At 44.8% G+C, this 15,104-nt stretch overlaps 1 long non-coding RNA gene across 1 annotated transcript in view; it reads left to right on the forward strand.

Annotated features, from left to right (window-relative positions):
* The first annotated feature begins 1,180 nt into the window (after positions 1-1,180).
* The window catches only part of LOC129385666 (uncharacterized), a 29,473-nt gene continuing 15,549 nt past the window's right edge, over positions 1,181-15,104 (forward strand). The window contains exons 1-2 of the long non-coding RNA XR_011895501.1: positions 1,181-1,375; positions 5,848-5,919. This is a non-coding gene — a long non-coding RNA (uncharacterized lncRNA). The remainder of the gene's footprint in view (positions 1,376-5,847; positions 5,920-15,104) is intronic.

The raw sequence follows: 15,104 nt of genomic DNA on the forward strand, positions 1-15,104 counted from the left end.
TAAAATAGTAAATCTGAGGACAAGCTGAGGACCGCTCAACGGGTGATATAAATGAATTTGAAAATCGGTATGTTCTCAGAAAAGAAGAGCAAGAGAGGATATGACCAAATCAGAGCAGACCAAATAGAACCGGCAAGTCATGTGACGCGCAGAAATTATGTAATAGGTATTCAGAAAAAATGACCGGATGGCTTCGAAGAAAAAGAAAACAGTGTCAATGATGGCAAAGCGTTAGGTCAATGCATACCATCAACAAGCTTGCTTTTAATGGCTTGTTCGTTTGACGACCACCGCATTTACAGGTCCTTGCAGCAGGTCCTCACCCTTTATTGTTTATTTTCACCTCAAATAAGACTACCCGAGTGCCCACTTGTATACCACGTTGACAAATCAGTGACGCAATGTCTGAACATAGACACTGCAGCAGTTCTTCCATGAATTAGCCTGAATAATTAACATGTTATCACAAACACCTTTCTGTAAAAGTGTTCATTGCATTATTAGAATAAAGCCAACGACGCACTTTGACTTAAAGTTCATTAGACTCTATGCTAACAGCGCTTATGAATATGTGCAATTATAAATTCACGTTGATTTGCACATAAGTGCAATGGTTGATTACTTCTAGCATATGTTACAAGATTCTCAAAATTCACCATCAAGTTTTCCTCCTTCATAACCACAACAACTGCAGTAAACCATTATGGCTGTCCTATTACGAATAATTAGTACGCCTTCAGTAATCAGCCGTATTTCATGTCCTTTCATCTCACTGACGCAATCTTTCGCAATATATGATCTCTAAAATCATGAAGGCGAACATTTCCTCTATAATGCAACAAAATTTAACACACAGATCACATGGCCTGATTTTTAATGTCGTGACGAATAAGGTTCACAGGTGAGCAGAAGAAAATGCTTGTTTTATTCTTGTTTTTCATTAACTGCAACGATTTTTTACTTAGAGCGAAGTAGTTTCGAAGAATATCTTGGCGTGCAGGATTCTTGTAGGCCTCATCACAGTTGCACTCTTTTCAGTACTTGTCTAGAACGAGACCCCACTCGCGCAGCGGCTGCCAACATCCTCTAGTCTTGTTTTCCTTCTTTTTCTTTGGAAGAGCGTAAATGAGATCGCGTGTCGAGAAGCACAGATGCGTGACCATATATCTCTGGCGGCGGACGCTTCACGCGGAATTTTAAGATCGAGCACGAACTGTCTGCGCCAACTGCCGTCGTAGCTAAGATAGGCGTCGTCGTTTCAACTATGGTCGTCACTACTGCAAACGTAGCAGTTTTGCCCAAAGGATGCTTGTTTAAATAACGTCACCTTCTTCGCTATCGCTTGCTGCTGAGCCTTCTTCGACGCGTCACCAGCGTAAGTGTTGCGAAGACACCTTAAACTTTAACCAAGTACATTTCCTATTCGTTGTAGGCGCCTTTCTTTCTTTACTAAGTGCGTGGTTTAGAACGTATATTGAAATTTAGAATCGCACCAGCGTAGTTTTTACCGAAAAATGCGCAAGCTTACGGATAGACTTTGATTGACTCTATAGGCTACCGTATTTTGGTGTACTTCACTTTTAGTATCATCGAGAAAATGACAACTTCGAACGACCTCAACGACATATCCAAGTACTAGCGGAACTACTGACAGCGAAGCCCGCGCATAACAGGCCACAGTGTTGGCACCGATGCATAACCATCTAAAGTGGCGCAATATCCGCAGGATATCCGCAAGGCAACCACTGCTGTTGTGGGAGTAAGGCAGCAAGGTTTCTTGCAGAGAGTTCTATAACCACATGTTCATAGTCTCTACCAGTGCTTGGCAAAAGCGACCTAGCGCACGTAAGTGTTACCTAAAAGCGTATTTCGAAACCAGAGGCACAATTCATGGACATATTGATGCCCCTTGTGTTTCGTAATATGTGCTTTCTTTAGCCACTTGCGAAGATAAACACAATATTCCAGGTCCACTGCATAGTGACGATTGCATTGACAGGACGGGCTATACCAAGTGAATATATTTGCTGATAAATCCAATAAGTTTAAGCAGTTCACTGCCACAAGATGTCGTTGCAGTATTTCCAAGGAATACGACGGTAACATAAAGAAGTGCTAACCGCTAAACTTTGGCATAGCCGTATTACAGAAAAGAACTTCGTAGTATTTTAACAAGGGTTTGTATGCTTCATAGAAATATGCTCTGCACGGCGAGAATTCAGACCTATCCAATTGTATGGGCGGATGGACGTATCACTGCAGTAATGACAGTGCTACATGTTGGCACTGTGTTTAGCATGGTTCGCGATAAGCCGGTAACGAGTGATACGAATATATATACAGGGTGTTTCAGCGAACTCTTTCAAAAATCTTTAAAAGTTGCCTGTGGCAGATATCACAATTCTAGTTCATGAGCTGGTCTACTCGAAGCGGCGGACAATACTTGCGCAATAAATTGAGATGCAAAATTGCCAAATTATTAAAACTTCCCTAATTATGTTTTCAACTAAGTACATTATGGCCCATATTGCAATTTATAAATTCTAGCAGCGGAGTTCGCAAGGTGGATCCACTTGGAATGAATTTTCATGATGACACCAGTTTCGAGATATACATTCCCGAACTTTGCGCAGAAATGGATTGGTGTTCCAGTTAATTTGTCGATAAACGTTGTTTCATGCACTGAAGCACACGAATAATCGGAACGCCAGAGCATTTCTCCGCAAAGTTCGAGAATTTATATCTCTAAACTGGTGTCGTCCTAAGAATTCGTTACAAGTGGATCCGCCTCGCGAAGTCCACTCCTATAACTTGTAGATTGTAATATGGGTCATAAGATATTTAGCCAAGAAGTCAATTACTGCATTCTTGTTAATCGGTCGATTTTGCAGTTCAATTTTTTGTGAAAATAGTGTCCGCCACTTCGACTAGACCGGCTCATAAACTAGAATTGAGCTATCTCCCACAGGCAACTTTTAAACCATTTTGAAAGTGTTCGCTGAAGCACCCTGTATTAAACATACTGTTCTTTATGCAGGAAAAATTGTGTCCCAAAGTTCGTCATCAACACAGCTTTATTAGGAATCCGCCACCGTCCACATGATACACTACACCAATAGCGTTCATAGACTTCTGAGAAGCTTCAGCTATGTGCCTATTTAAATTAAAAACTTAAGCGCTCTGCATCTTCAAGTAAAACTCTTGCTTGGGCTAGTTGGTTCATGCTTGAATGAGTAAAGGGCAAGGCGCAATAGACCAGGACTGAAGAAGAAGAACAAAAACGACAGGACCGGCGTTGGTCCTGTCGTTCGTGTTCTTCTTCAGTCCTGGTCTATTGCGCATTGCTCTTTAGTCATTCTGCATATTCCACCCCTGTTGTTCTGTACTGTATCATGCGCATCATTTTTCATATTGTTATGGCACCCTTACCAATTGTACATTCGAAGCTAGCGTCAGTACAAGCGAATCCAACTTTCGATTGCAGCTTGATGACTTATTTTGGAATAGAGAACCTCATCTTTATTGTAGCAATTTCTTTTTTAAATTTAATTTAATGATTTCAGGTCGCCAGCACACGAACTTTCTAAACTGAGGCAGAGCATGCTCAACTCCGTACAAAGACCTAACGTAGGCCAAGTCTTCAATAACACAACACACACAAAAAGCTACATTCGTCCGACTAAATGCACACTTCACAACAAAACATACAGCAGCAGTATATGACCAAACAAGGACATCAATAGGCTTCAAAAGTACAGTAGTGATCGAAATGTAGAAACAACAACTACAAGACACTGATTCGTCGTAATTCTAGTAGACAAGTTAATATCGTTCTCCTTTCCAAAACAATGTAATGTCAACAAAGATGCCATAAGGAGTTACTCGAAAATAATTTCGACGTACTAGAATCATTTGACCTGCACCCAAAGCACCGTGCGCGGCTCGTTTTCTCGCGCTCGGCCCTCGCCGTAATACGGCCGTTGCGGCCAGGCATGAAATCCGCAAATTCCTGCTGCGCATGAAGATGGAATAGGAGCCACATTGTCAGTATGCAGGGGCCGTATAACGTAAAACTATTCGAATATGTTTTTAGTCCAATCTCCTGACGTCAAATTTACGTAACCGCCGACGGAAGAATCGGGCGTTCACCCGCTGGGTTGCCTGAACAAACCAATCAAATACTTCCCTAGCTCATAGGAGGTCACTTTTGTTTAGTTAAAAAACGAATAAGATTGCTTATATTGAGCGGCTTGTCTTATCTAATTGGCTCGCAAGAGGCGAGGAGCATGCTCCAGTGGAGAGGACTTCCATGGGGCCGAGCCATTGCACTGAATATTGATAACCGGGTGAAGAGGGTGGTGCCGGCGTCTGCGATTGGTCCGCTTTCTCTTACTTAGCTTGCAGTGGCTCGTCGACAATCGCGGCGGCATGCAACGGAAGCTTAAGAATGACGCTAAAACGGATCCGCAGCAAAGAAGATTTCGCAGAACGAGATCGTAAACGTGCCGAAAGTTCTCGAAAACGTTACATGGCCACGCAAAAAGTTTTATTATGCGCAAATAAACCCATGCTCTGCGGCGGGGGCGAGTAGCCAGTGTCGGAGCGATCGGCGGCAGCCATCCTTTCGGAACGGGGCTGCCTGCGGCTATTCAGAAGAAAATTCAGTTTTGTCCGGCATATTAATGCATATTTAACGCTTACGCTACACTTTGATGCGGTAAGGTTTTGAGGTCTTGTGACGTCGCGTGAGAGGCAGGTGAAGTGGGTGCGGGCCGAAAACTTTTGACCAATAGCCGAGGGCTAGTGCCGAAAAGGTGTCGAATCAGAAATAACTATTTTTGTTTTGTTTGGTCAAATTATGCATAGTCAGTGTGTACACATTATATCAGACGGAGAGCTATCGCAGTTATCGTGACATCGTGTGACAGACAGGTGAAGTGGGGGTGGTCCAAAAAAGCTTTTGACCAATCGCGGTGGGCTGATAGCAGAATTGGAATAGAAAAGTTTGGAATAGCTTTACGTTATAGCGGCCTTATATGCTGACAACGTTAATATTTGTTATAGCAAGAGCCGAATATGTGCAATTATTCCACTTTAACAGTTATCCCTACAGTCCACTGTTCTTCTTTTATATATAGTATCGAAAAACTGACTGGTTCTTTAAACGTTGCTGTTTTAAGCCATTGAGTTGGCAAATCGTTTTGAATAAACGTTGACTTAGTGATAGAAAAACATGTGCCCTATGCTTTTTTCTTGTTAATAGTTCATAGACGATATAGGGTTCCTGAATACATTTTATTACGTATTCAGGAGAAAGGGTTATTATCTTGTGTGCTTGCGCTTCTCAAGCTTCTGCAGTTGTTCACGCCAAACCTTCGTAATGGCTGTCGTGGTAGGCTCCTTGGAATTATAGTAACGTAGTGTTTGGTCGAATATTCGTAGAACTTGATGCTCGGAGCACCTAGCAAACTGCGTTAACGCGCAAGAATAAAGGACCCATTACTCTGTTAATTAATTTGCTAAACCGAATTGCGTGTTTACTTTGTTGACGAATATTGTTGCGCTTTACAAACCTTCATGGTTTTAATAGTCACTCGGCGCTGTAGTGAATAGAGCTGATAAACAGTGCAATTATTATTCAACTACAGAAACTGAGCCCAAGAAGGAAAGATGTACTAAAGATAGGTTGGAAGACACAAAGAATTCGCGGCCACCTTATGAACTTGGTTGACGCCGGACATGGGCATTTAGTGACTTCGGAGGCTCATTTCTCATGCAGTGGAACCGAACAATCTTTTGGTGATGAATGTGTACCGATAATGCGTCTGTTTGTTCACCTTCTCTTAGGAATGACTGAACTTATCACGATTGCCATAGTTGTGAACTTCTTGGTTCCCTGGGTGTCGACGGCGTGCCCCTGTAAGTCATGCGCCATTTCCATTATTAGAGTGCCAGCCTAAGTTTCCGAGTGGTTTTAGAATGGTAAACCATCAAAACATGTCATATGAAGTATAACTTACTAGTTTGGAACATTAAAGCATACTGGTAATTTGTACTGGCCTTCTCGTTCTCATTTTCAAGCTCAAGCAAACATTAAGTGGATTCCACAAGAACAACCTTTTCTTCCAAGCCTATTATCATTCTTCGCTTTTTAAGGTTCTTTTTATTTTGCTCTAACCCTATCTAAAAATTTACAGGCCCCATAGTTTCTATTTATAATGATTATTCTGATCGAATGGGATCATCAATAGATTTTCATTTTACACGTGAAATTTGCAGATATGGCAATTACGGAACGTACATTATTTTTACTAAAGTTTTTGAGCCGCAACTACCCAAGTTAGATACAGCTATATGAAGCCGACAGTTAATGAAACTAAGGAATGCATGGAAAAACATTTTGTTGTTTTAATTCAACTGTATGAACGATAAGGTAACAGGAAATGACAGTGGACGAAAAAATGGTCTCCAATCCACGTTGTGAACGTGGTTGGACAGCGAAGCTGCACACTATCACTTGAACGATTACCCATTGTGATGGTTGGTAACAACTTTATTCATAGTCCTGCAAAGCTTTCGCCTACGGGGCCTCAGGTCTCCCACGTGGGTATATCAAGGTGTTGCCTCGCCGCCGCTGCGCAGGCCTGCTAGATGGCCCAGAGTTGCTATGCAAGGCCCGCCATACTGATATAGCCATTTTAACTTACATGCTCTGGGACTGTAACAAAAACCCACACCGTGCTAACTCCTGAACCGTTCCGCCGCGGTGGGCCGCTGCCTTGCGCAGCCCCAGCCTCGGCGACCATTGTGATGAACGTTGAAATTATTCACGTGGCGACGTTCACATGCGCTTTACCTAATTATTAGCCTAAGACGTTTCGAGGGCCTGGCACTTGGCTTGCGCTGCTACTTCGTGCGCCTACAAAATGTGGACCACAGAGAAGAGAAATTCGCCACGCTCGTATGCATGCTGCTCTTCAGGAGTCCTCAGTGTACGTGGTCGTCCGACAGCACTGTCACAACAGAAATAACTTGTTCGGTGGGTTCTTTTTTTACGTACGAAAGTGTAGTTACGTCACTCCCTGCTTCGTATGCTACATTCAAGCTGCCGTGGCATGGCAGCTTGCCGAACAATAATCTTTACCGGGGAACTTATGCGGGACGCACTACGTGCTTCGCGTTGCATGCAGGTGTAGCAGCGGCTTATCATCAATTATGTGTTTTGGATGCTTGTTTTGAGCTTGTTCTTTATTGAAACGTATGCTGTTCTGCATGTTGTAAGCGTGTTTCCAAATATTATATGCGCTGTTCTCTTGACATTGCGGAGTGCTTGTAGCTTCTGCCTTTCGGGGGTATGAGCTAGTGCATTTGGGGGTATGAGCCATAGATGATACAGTTTTTTGTCGACGTTACGTGACGAACAAGTCCCGGGATCCATGCCATAGACAGCTTCGCTGTAAAAATAACTTGCCGCCTGTGGGAGCCAAACCTGCATCAGCCGAAATAATCTTGTGTTGCTTTGCCAATTCAGTTACGACGGTAACTCTCCCGCGTCTACATTCTTGGGTATTTATGTATGTATGCAAGACCTAATCCGGGGAATCAGCCAGTGCCGCTCAGTGTCATGGTCGCGGATGCGAAACATTCTTTTGACCAATGGCATCTCGTAAACCCGCGTACGCATTGCGCATAAAATTTCGCACTGTTCCCACTGAAATTTGTCAGCTGCCTGCTCCTAAATTTCACTTAGCGCGTCAATACTTCGGTCAAAAGTATCTTCAACATCCGCCGCCATGGTCATGAGTGGCGCTGAGTAAAGCCCCCCACCCCGTTAGATATTGTACACATAAAGAAATGCCCAAAAATGTAGACGTGGCAACAGTCGCCGGCCTAGCTCAATTGTTAGAGCGCACGACTAATTCCGGGTGTGTGAGTTCGGCTCCCACCGGCAGCAAGTTGTTTTAAATGCGTAAGCATTTCTGTGGCATTCCTACAAGGAAATTCGTCCGCACGTCTGTGTGTCACGTAAGACTAATCGCTATAAACCAATATGTATAGAACAAAACAAATTTGATAGGTAAAACTTTGGCGCTGGTGAGTTTCGAAACTACGACCGCGCGCATATATAATCTGACTGTCTTACCCACCGGGTTAAGCACACGAGCGTGCCGAAGGTGAATATATCTGAACCATATGAATGTGTTGCACCGGCGGTCCAAAACAAATGTCAAAGGTGAACAGTCTCAATGAAGGCTTTGTTGAAAGACAAGGTAATGGTGGAATTAAAGCGATCTCCAGAGTCCCGTGTAGGACCGACTTGAAGCATTGTAGACATCAGGAAAATTCGGACTTTCCAAAACTTTATTGCAATACACGCCACATCCCAGATGCGTTTCGGTGGTCGCGGGAGGCAGCTTCAGTTGCGACGTTCCTTCATTGACCCAAGTGCGACCGATCTCTGAGGGCTCATGCGCTTTACGTCGCTCAACTGACTGATAAGCAGTCAGTCAGTGGATTGGAATTATAATGAGTAATAAGGTGTTATATGGGTCTCATCACGGTTGATAATGGTTCTAGGTGGATGAATAAGGTGCTAAAGAGTCATAAGGCTCATAATGGTCGGAGCAATTCTGATAAGGTTAATAAGCACCGACAAGGGTTGATAAGGATCGCATTAAGTCCTATAGTGTTCATCAGGACCGATAAAGCTTGCTAAGGATCGGATCTATTGCGATACGGTTGATACTGACGGATAAGGGCTGGTAAGGCTTGGATCAAGTCCAATAAAATTAATAACGACTGATAATGGTTCATAACGTGATAACAGACATCAGAAAAACTGCTGTCTCGTTACACAGGCCAATACCGAGTGATTCGTGCCGTGACTACCGTCACCTACGAGATCGCCCCTGACACCCCATCTGCTTCCCAGTCCAGTGATATCGTGTACATCACAAGACTGAAGCAGTATCACCCTCCCAGTGATGCCATTTAGACGCTCCGGGATGTCGCTTCGGCCGCCGGGGGATTATGCTACACGCGTGTGGCATTTGACTGTTTGAACGAGGCGCGTGGGCGCCATCACTCGAGAAAAGAGAAGGAAGAACGAACGGGGCTCGCGTGGTGAATCTAACCGGTCAGCGCTGCAACCGCTTTTGTAAATGCACCCTGTAAATAGTTGCTCGCCTTACTGACTCGCCCTTCGCGTTGCAATATACTAGTCTTATCAGGTTTCACAACATTGATAGTGACACGGGACTGCGTGGAGATGCGCAAGTGGCATAATGCTTACGCATAGTTATACTCCTCCCACAGGAGTTTGTGTCTGAATATTTAGAGCACAGCTTTAGGCATCCGTTCCTGCGGTGAGCGTCGGCGTTGTTCCTCGAAGGAGCTCAGTGAAGCGAACGAGCTTAGTGAAGGATGAAAGTGAACGCAGAGCACAGCGGGAGATAAAAGATGGCGATGGCGAAGATAGTGCAAGGAGGACAGCGGAGGACGAGGGTGCAGTGAAACCTTGAGGCAGAAAGCGGAAGGGAAGGGTATTGTGAAGGCGTGAGAAAAGCGTAGTGCCGCCTAATGCGGGCTTTGCGGTGGCGATGGCTACGATGCAGTAATTGCAGTAGCGCACGTCCTGTCGTCCATCTTGTCTGTGGGAATCCAGTGCTATGACCTCAATTACTGCAACGAATCAACTAGCCCAAATATCTGCACTCCTGTATGGCCACGAGACCATGCCAGGGTAGTGCGTCTCGTCTGTGTGGAAAGCAAGCGCTGCATGAGCGGAGGTCTGTCTGCGGTGGCTGCTGTGTATCTCGACCACGCGTCACCCATGGCAATCTCCACATTAGCGATGTGGTCGCGCCATGCTTCGCTCCGCATGCAACGTGCAGCACGAGACAGATTTTCCGCTCCAGCCAATGTAACACGAAATGAAAACACGTATAGAGCTGCGTTCAAATTTCGCATTGGGGAGTATTGTAATTGTCGGTGCTTTTTTTCGTCCACTTTCATTTCTCTTTGTTTGATCATTTCTATGCTTCAAATTAAGTAAGCGAAATTCCCATACACTTTTCTTTGTACTATTGCTAGTTGGTTTCATGTGGTCGTGACTACAAAAATAATATACAAATCTAACTCACATGTTGGAATCTATGTGAAGCGAGACATTGTTAAAGATGGTAAATAAATGCTTGAGAGCTAATGGCAATGTATACAATTGTCCTTATTCCATGGTAATAAACAGGCCAACATGCTTTAAATAAATCTGGGAGCCGACATTATATATTAGTGTTTTATGTAGGAATCGTATGTATTCGCGGAGTGGCCAAGAACCAAGTGGGAGATAGTCGACATTCGAAATCATGTCTGCGATATCCCGCAAGGCAATTTCACGACACGAAAAATTGTCATCCACCAGAATGTAGCACGAAGCTACAAAGGAAACCCATGCGAATTTCTCAGAAAGAAAGTAGCTCTCTGAGAAACTCGCACAGGTTTCCTTTGTAGCTTCTTGCTATAGTCGGGTGGATGAAAATATTCTCTTGCGCGGAAATTACTGAGTGGTTAAATCAAAGCAAATAAAGGGTGAAAGAATGGTCTTTATATATTTCACAATTCCCTTTAAAGATCGGCATGCTTTAGAAATTCCAGTGATTCAACGTTATATGTTCAGGTTGTAATTAAGAAATATTTTTGTTATGGAGAATATAGCTTGAAATACCATTTAAGCCTGACATTTTATACGTGCCACTTCGTGGATACCTTCGTATGCTGTTGCGTGTATATTAGCATTGCGTATTTTTTGCGCATGCCATGGCTTTCTTTCTTGGCCGTCCTCGAAAATGCTGCTTGTGCCCGTTCAGATGTTATTCCGGGGCTGTCCTTCAAATAGCTTTGTGCAATATGGACATTTTGTATTATAGGTTGTTTTCTGCTATTAGTTATGGAAATTTTTTGATGTATCTTGCCATTTCACCGTCGTGAACTGCTGATCTCTGTTTGTTTCATGTCTTCTCTTAAGCCTATAAACTTCTCTTTGCGATCTTACAGCTCGCCATATACTTAACAAAAAGCTTTCCCATTTTCCTGGTTGGTGATTTTACCAGCTTCCTTGGTCCTTACAGTAACCTGTTAAAGCCATCTGTAGGTGCTTTAAAGACTGAACTAAAGACTGCTCTAAAAGACTGAACAGTTCCAACACACTGACGCATGGGTTCACTTACATCCTAATGCGTTTGCTGCAACATGTCAGCTTGGGAATCAGCTAGTAAACATGTTCGCTTCTACATTCCGTCTGAATCATCAGTCAACCTACAAAGCTGCTCAGTACTGCGATTACCGCCTGGCACAATTCGCCTATCTGACCATTATCCTGTCTTTCTTCGGCGGTATATTGAGAGTAAGAATAATGCGGTGTCACCTATGGCACATGGATGTATCACGGCTGCGTGATCGTGAGTGTGAGTGTCAGCCCTCCGTGTGTCACACGATGATTCTGCTACCTCATCCGTGACTTAGGATGTACTCAAAACCCGATGGCACAAACGCTTTCGCCATGAGGGACGTGTGCGGTAGTTTCGCCTTACGGAATAACTGAACAATGCGCTTCAATGAATTCGCATTGTTAAACGTGGCGAGACACTCACGTTCGCTAGCCGAGACTATGTGAATCAAATGAGGGCGCGATGCCACCTGTTCACATGGCACTCGTCTCGTGTGGCGAGTATTGCTCTGGTACGAGGTCGATCCGGCTGCCGATCCTTCCCGTACTTACAGATGTGTGTGCTGGCCGCTTGGAGGAAACCAGTTCAGAGACAGTGTTTTCGTGACGCCTCCCAGTTGTGCCCAGATTGCGAGGGCAGGTGACGTTCTCTTAGTATTTGAGAAAAATTTTTCTCGCTTGCTTTTATTTGATGGGTTTTGTGGTGGAGACGTGGAGTTTGATGCACGAGTACAATCCTTCTGTGCAAGTATTTCAGTTGTGTCTGAAGACTTTCACCAATTGCTATGTGCTGGAGTCTCGGTTGAAAACATTTATGCAACAGCGTGAGCCATGACGGCTGCTTCAGCTCCTGTTTCAGACGCTATGCCAACAACGTTTTATCACAATTTCTATAAATTATGGGGTTTTACGTGCCAAAACCACTTTCTGATTATGAGGCATGCCGTAGTGGAGGACTCCGGAAATTTCGACCACCTGGGGTTCTTTAACGTGCCCCTATATCTAAGCACACGGGTGTTTTCGCATTTCGCCAACATCGAAATGCTGCCGCCGTGGCCGGGATTCGATCCCGCGACCTCGTGCTCAGCAGCCTAACACGATATCCACTGAGCAACCACGGCGGGTATCACACTTTCTTTGCCGCAATCAAAGTTCCGCTGCTTTCCATTGTAAATGCTATCCTGGTAAATGGGCTCCAGCCTGACTCCATCGGGGAATGCCGCGCCGTACTCCTGTTGAAGCCTGACAGGGCTGCACCAGACCGGCATTTGCGGCGCTCGATAACACTTCTGAATGCAGACTACAATTAGTTGCCAGTGTTCTTGCAAAATCTATAAACATGGCGTTGCAAAAGATTGTAAGTTTAGCCCAAACTTGCAGTGTCGGCCGTTACGGTTTTAGGGTACTCCATTGCTCCGGTTTTGCTGCAAGTTTTGTGTCCATGATAGAGCGCCGTATGACGATGTGTCTGTACGGCTTCTAGTGAGAGGCCTTCTTAGCCACTCTTTCTCCGCTACCCGTGGAACTCGAAAACGATGCGCTCTATCACGAGTCTTTTCATACTGTATCTTAATCCCCTCTTGTAACTCATTATGGATCATCGAGCCATGTGTGGTTTCTCGCTTCCGGGCCTACTTGAGATCAAAGTATCAACGCACGCAGGTAACGTCTCCCTTATTCTTAGGGGTGACGATGGTGACCTAGCCTTTCTGAGGTTATTGAATAAATGTGGAGCCTTTTCAGGTGTTCGACTGATTGCCGACGAGGGTAAAACGATGCCCTCCGGGGATTATGGCACGAATCTCCCAGGAGGCATTCAATGGATAGAGGGAGTGAAAGTTCTGGGCGTCAGCTTTCTAACATTAGGTGGTTAATCGGGGTATACAGGAACAGGCCTTCGTTGGTTCGCGGAACGGCGATTAGAGGTAGTCACAAGATTTCCGTTATCTTTTCCAGAGCTTGGGTCTATGCCAGATCTAGTATATGTCCTGTGTTGTTTCAAATAGTGCGCTTGGTCCGTACACCCAGATGTTCCTGCGTCAGTTTACAACTGCATGCGCGTCATTCTACGGTACGGAAAAACAGCGCTCGTATCCCGTACGCCCTTGCTGCTACCTTCAAAATAAGGTTGGTTTCTGCCTTTTTGACCTCTGAATCATGCGCCGTGTAATTGCTGTGCGCGGTATGCTAAAGTTAATCACCAACAGGGCCTATCAGGGAAGAAGCCTACTGATATACTTTCCTGGGAAACGTTTCCTTTAAGCTTTCCCAAGTTGATAATCAATCAACCCCGTCTGCCGATCAGGCTTCATGGTTTTACGATGACGTCATTGCAGCTGAACGATGCCTTGTAAGTTTCTTCCCTGCGGTTGACACGAGGCACACTCTAGTGCCTTGACAATGTGAAAAAGATTACAAGCGGTGGGTGTTGGCCTCTCAAAGCTTAACGCCAGGCGTAAGAAACTTCGCGTGGCTACGCTGTTGGCAGCTTCTGCGTATGTATGACCACCTCGCGGCCGGGGGGGGGGGGGGGGGGTTGCTTCGTCTTGGCCGCAGTGCGCAATGTAAGAAACATTGAACCACGCTGTATTGAGTTGTGCAGTTGCATCACCTGTCTTGTGTCTTCTGAGTCGTATGTCCTCAGTGCGTCTCAACGCACGTACCAGGATACAGAATCAGTTTATTAACTTTCCGTCGTGTGTTACAGCATTGGTAACCTGGAAAACGCATGGTTCGCAAGTTTTGAGAGGCCGGACACAAGGACCCATGTACCCCCAGCTGTTGCGGCTGCACCCGCTTGTCATTGAAAACGTCGAACAGCGAACTTGCGGTACTCCGGGAGAAAGAGATTCTCCGACGTTGGTCAACACGCCCTGGGACAATGAGGAACGATCTTGTGTCGTTACCCATGTCGCACTATTCGTATGACAAGGGCACTGCACACAATTGTTTGTGTTGGCAACGCCTTTCTTTGCCCGTAGACATTTTTATTCCTGGAGTATCCTTCGGACTAGTGTGTGCAATATGGAAATTTCGTATTACGGACATTTCGTAACACCAATATGGACTTTCAACTTCCCGGTGTCGCGCCCTCGTATACAAGCTATATATAATCTATAATACAGTCATGCACGTAAGCCGTTGGCAATAAATGCTTCCACTGGTAAATAAAGAGTTAAGCATTCATTGCTACCCAGTGCTAATTGTTTGCTACGTATTTCCTGTGTCCGCGTTCTGGCCAATCTCGATGAACCACTTCAACCAGGTGTGAAAATTTCATAAATGAATGCTTCTCATCGAGCTGTCATGTCTTTTTTATGAGTGAGAAGGGTAAGTGGATTTGAGGGGCTCGATTGCTGGTTACTGATTAGGAACCAATGAAGACAAAAAGCGTACGGCAAGCTAATTGCTACGTTTAGTTGAAATATCGCAGACAGCCGGCCAAAATGAAGCAAGAAGCTGTCCAATAGACTCGCGTATGTCGTATGTCGTATGTCGGCTCTGACCGCTGAAGGCTGCCATAGTCGACACCCTCCCTATGCATTGACCGTCAAGAAGGGGAACCGTGGAGCGCTTTCCTTTTTTTCTTTTTTTGTAGACACAACCACATGAAGCCAATAGACAATGGTGTCGAAGAAAAAGATAAGGGAAATAACTGTTTTTCAATTGCAATGTTGAAATTATCAGTTAAAAGGAAAGGAAATTCGATGAAAAGACAACTTGCCGCAGGTGGAAGCCCAACCCAAGCCGCATTACGCATGCGATGCTTAACCGATCAAGCTACTGCAGCGACAGCCCAACCGCCCACTTTCTTGGGTATTTTGTGTCTTTGTACAAGATTAGTCCTGGCAGTGTTAGGCAGCGGTATTCCTAACCGAGG

Source organism: Dermacentor andersoni, chromosome 7 (genome assembly GCF_023375885.2).
Source record: "Dermacentor andersoni chromosome 7, qqDerAnde1_hic_scaffold, whole genome shotgun sequence".
Classification (NCBI taxonomy): domain Eukaryota; kingdom Metazoa; phylum Arthropoda; class Arachnida; order Ixodida; family Ixodidae; genus Dermacentor; species Dermacentor andersoni.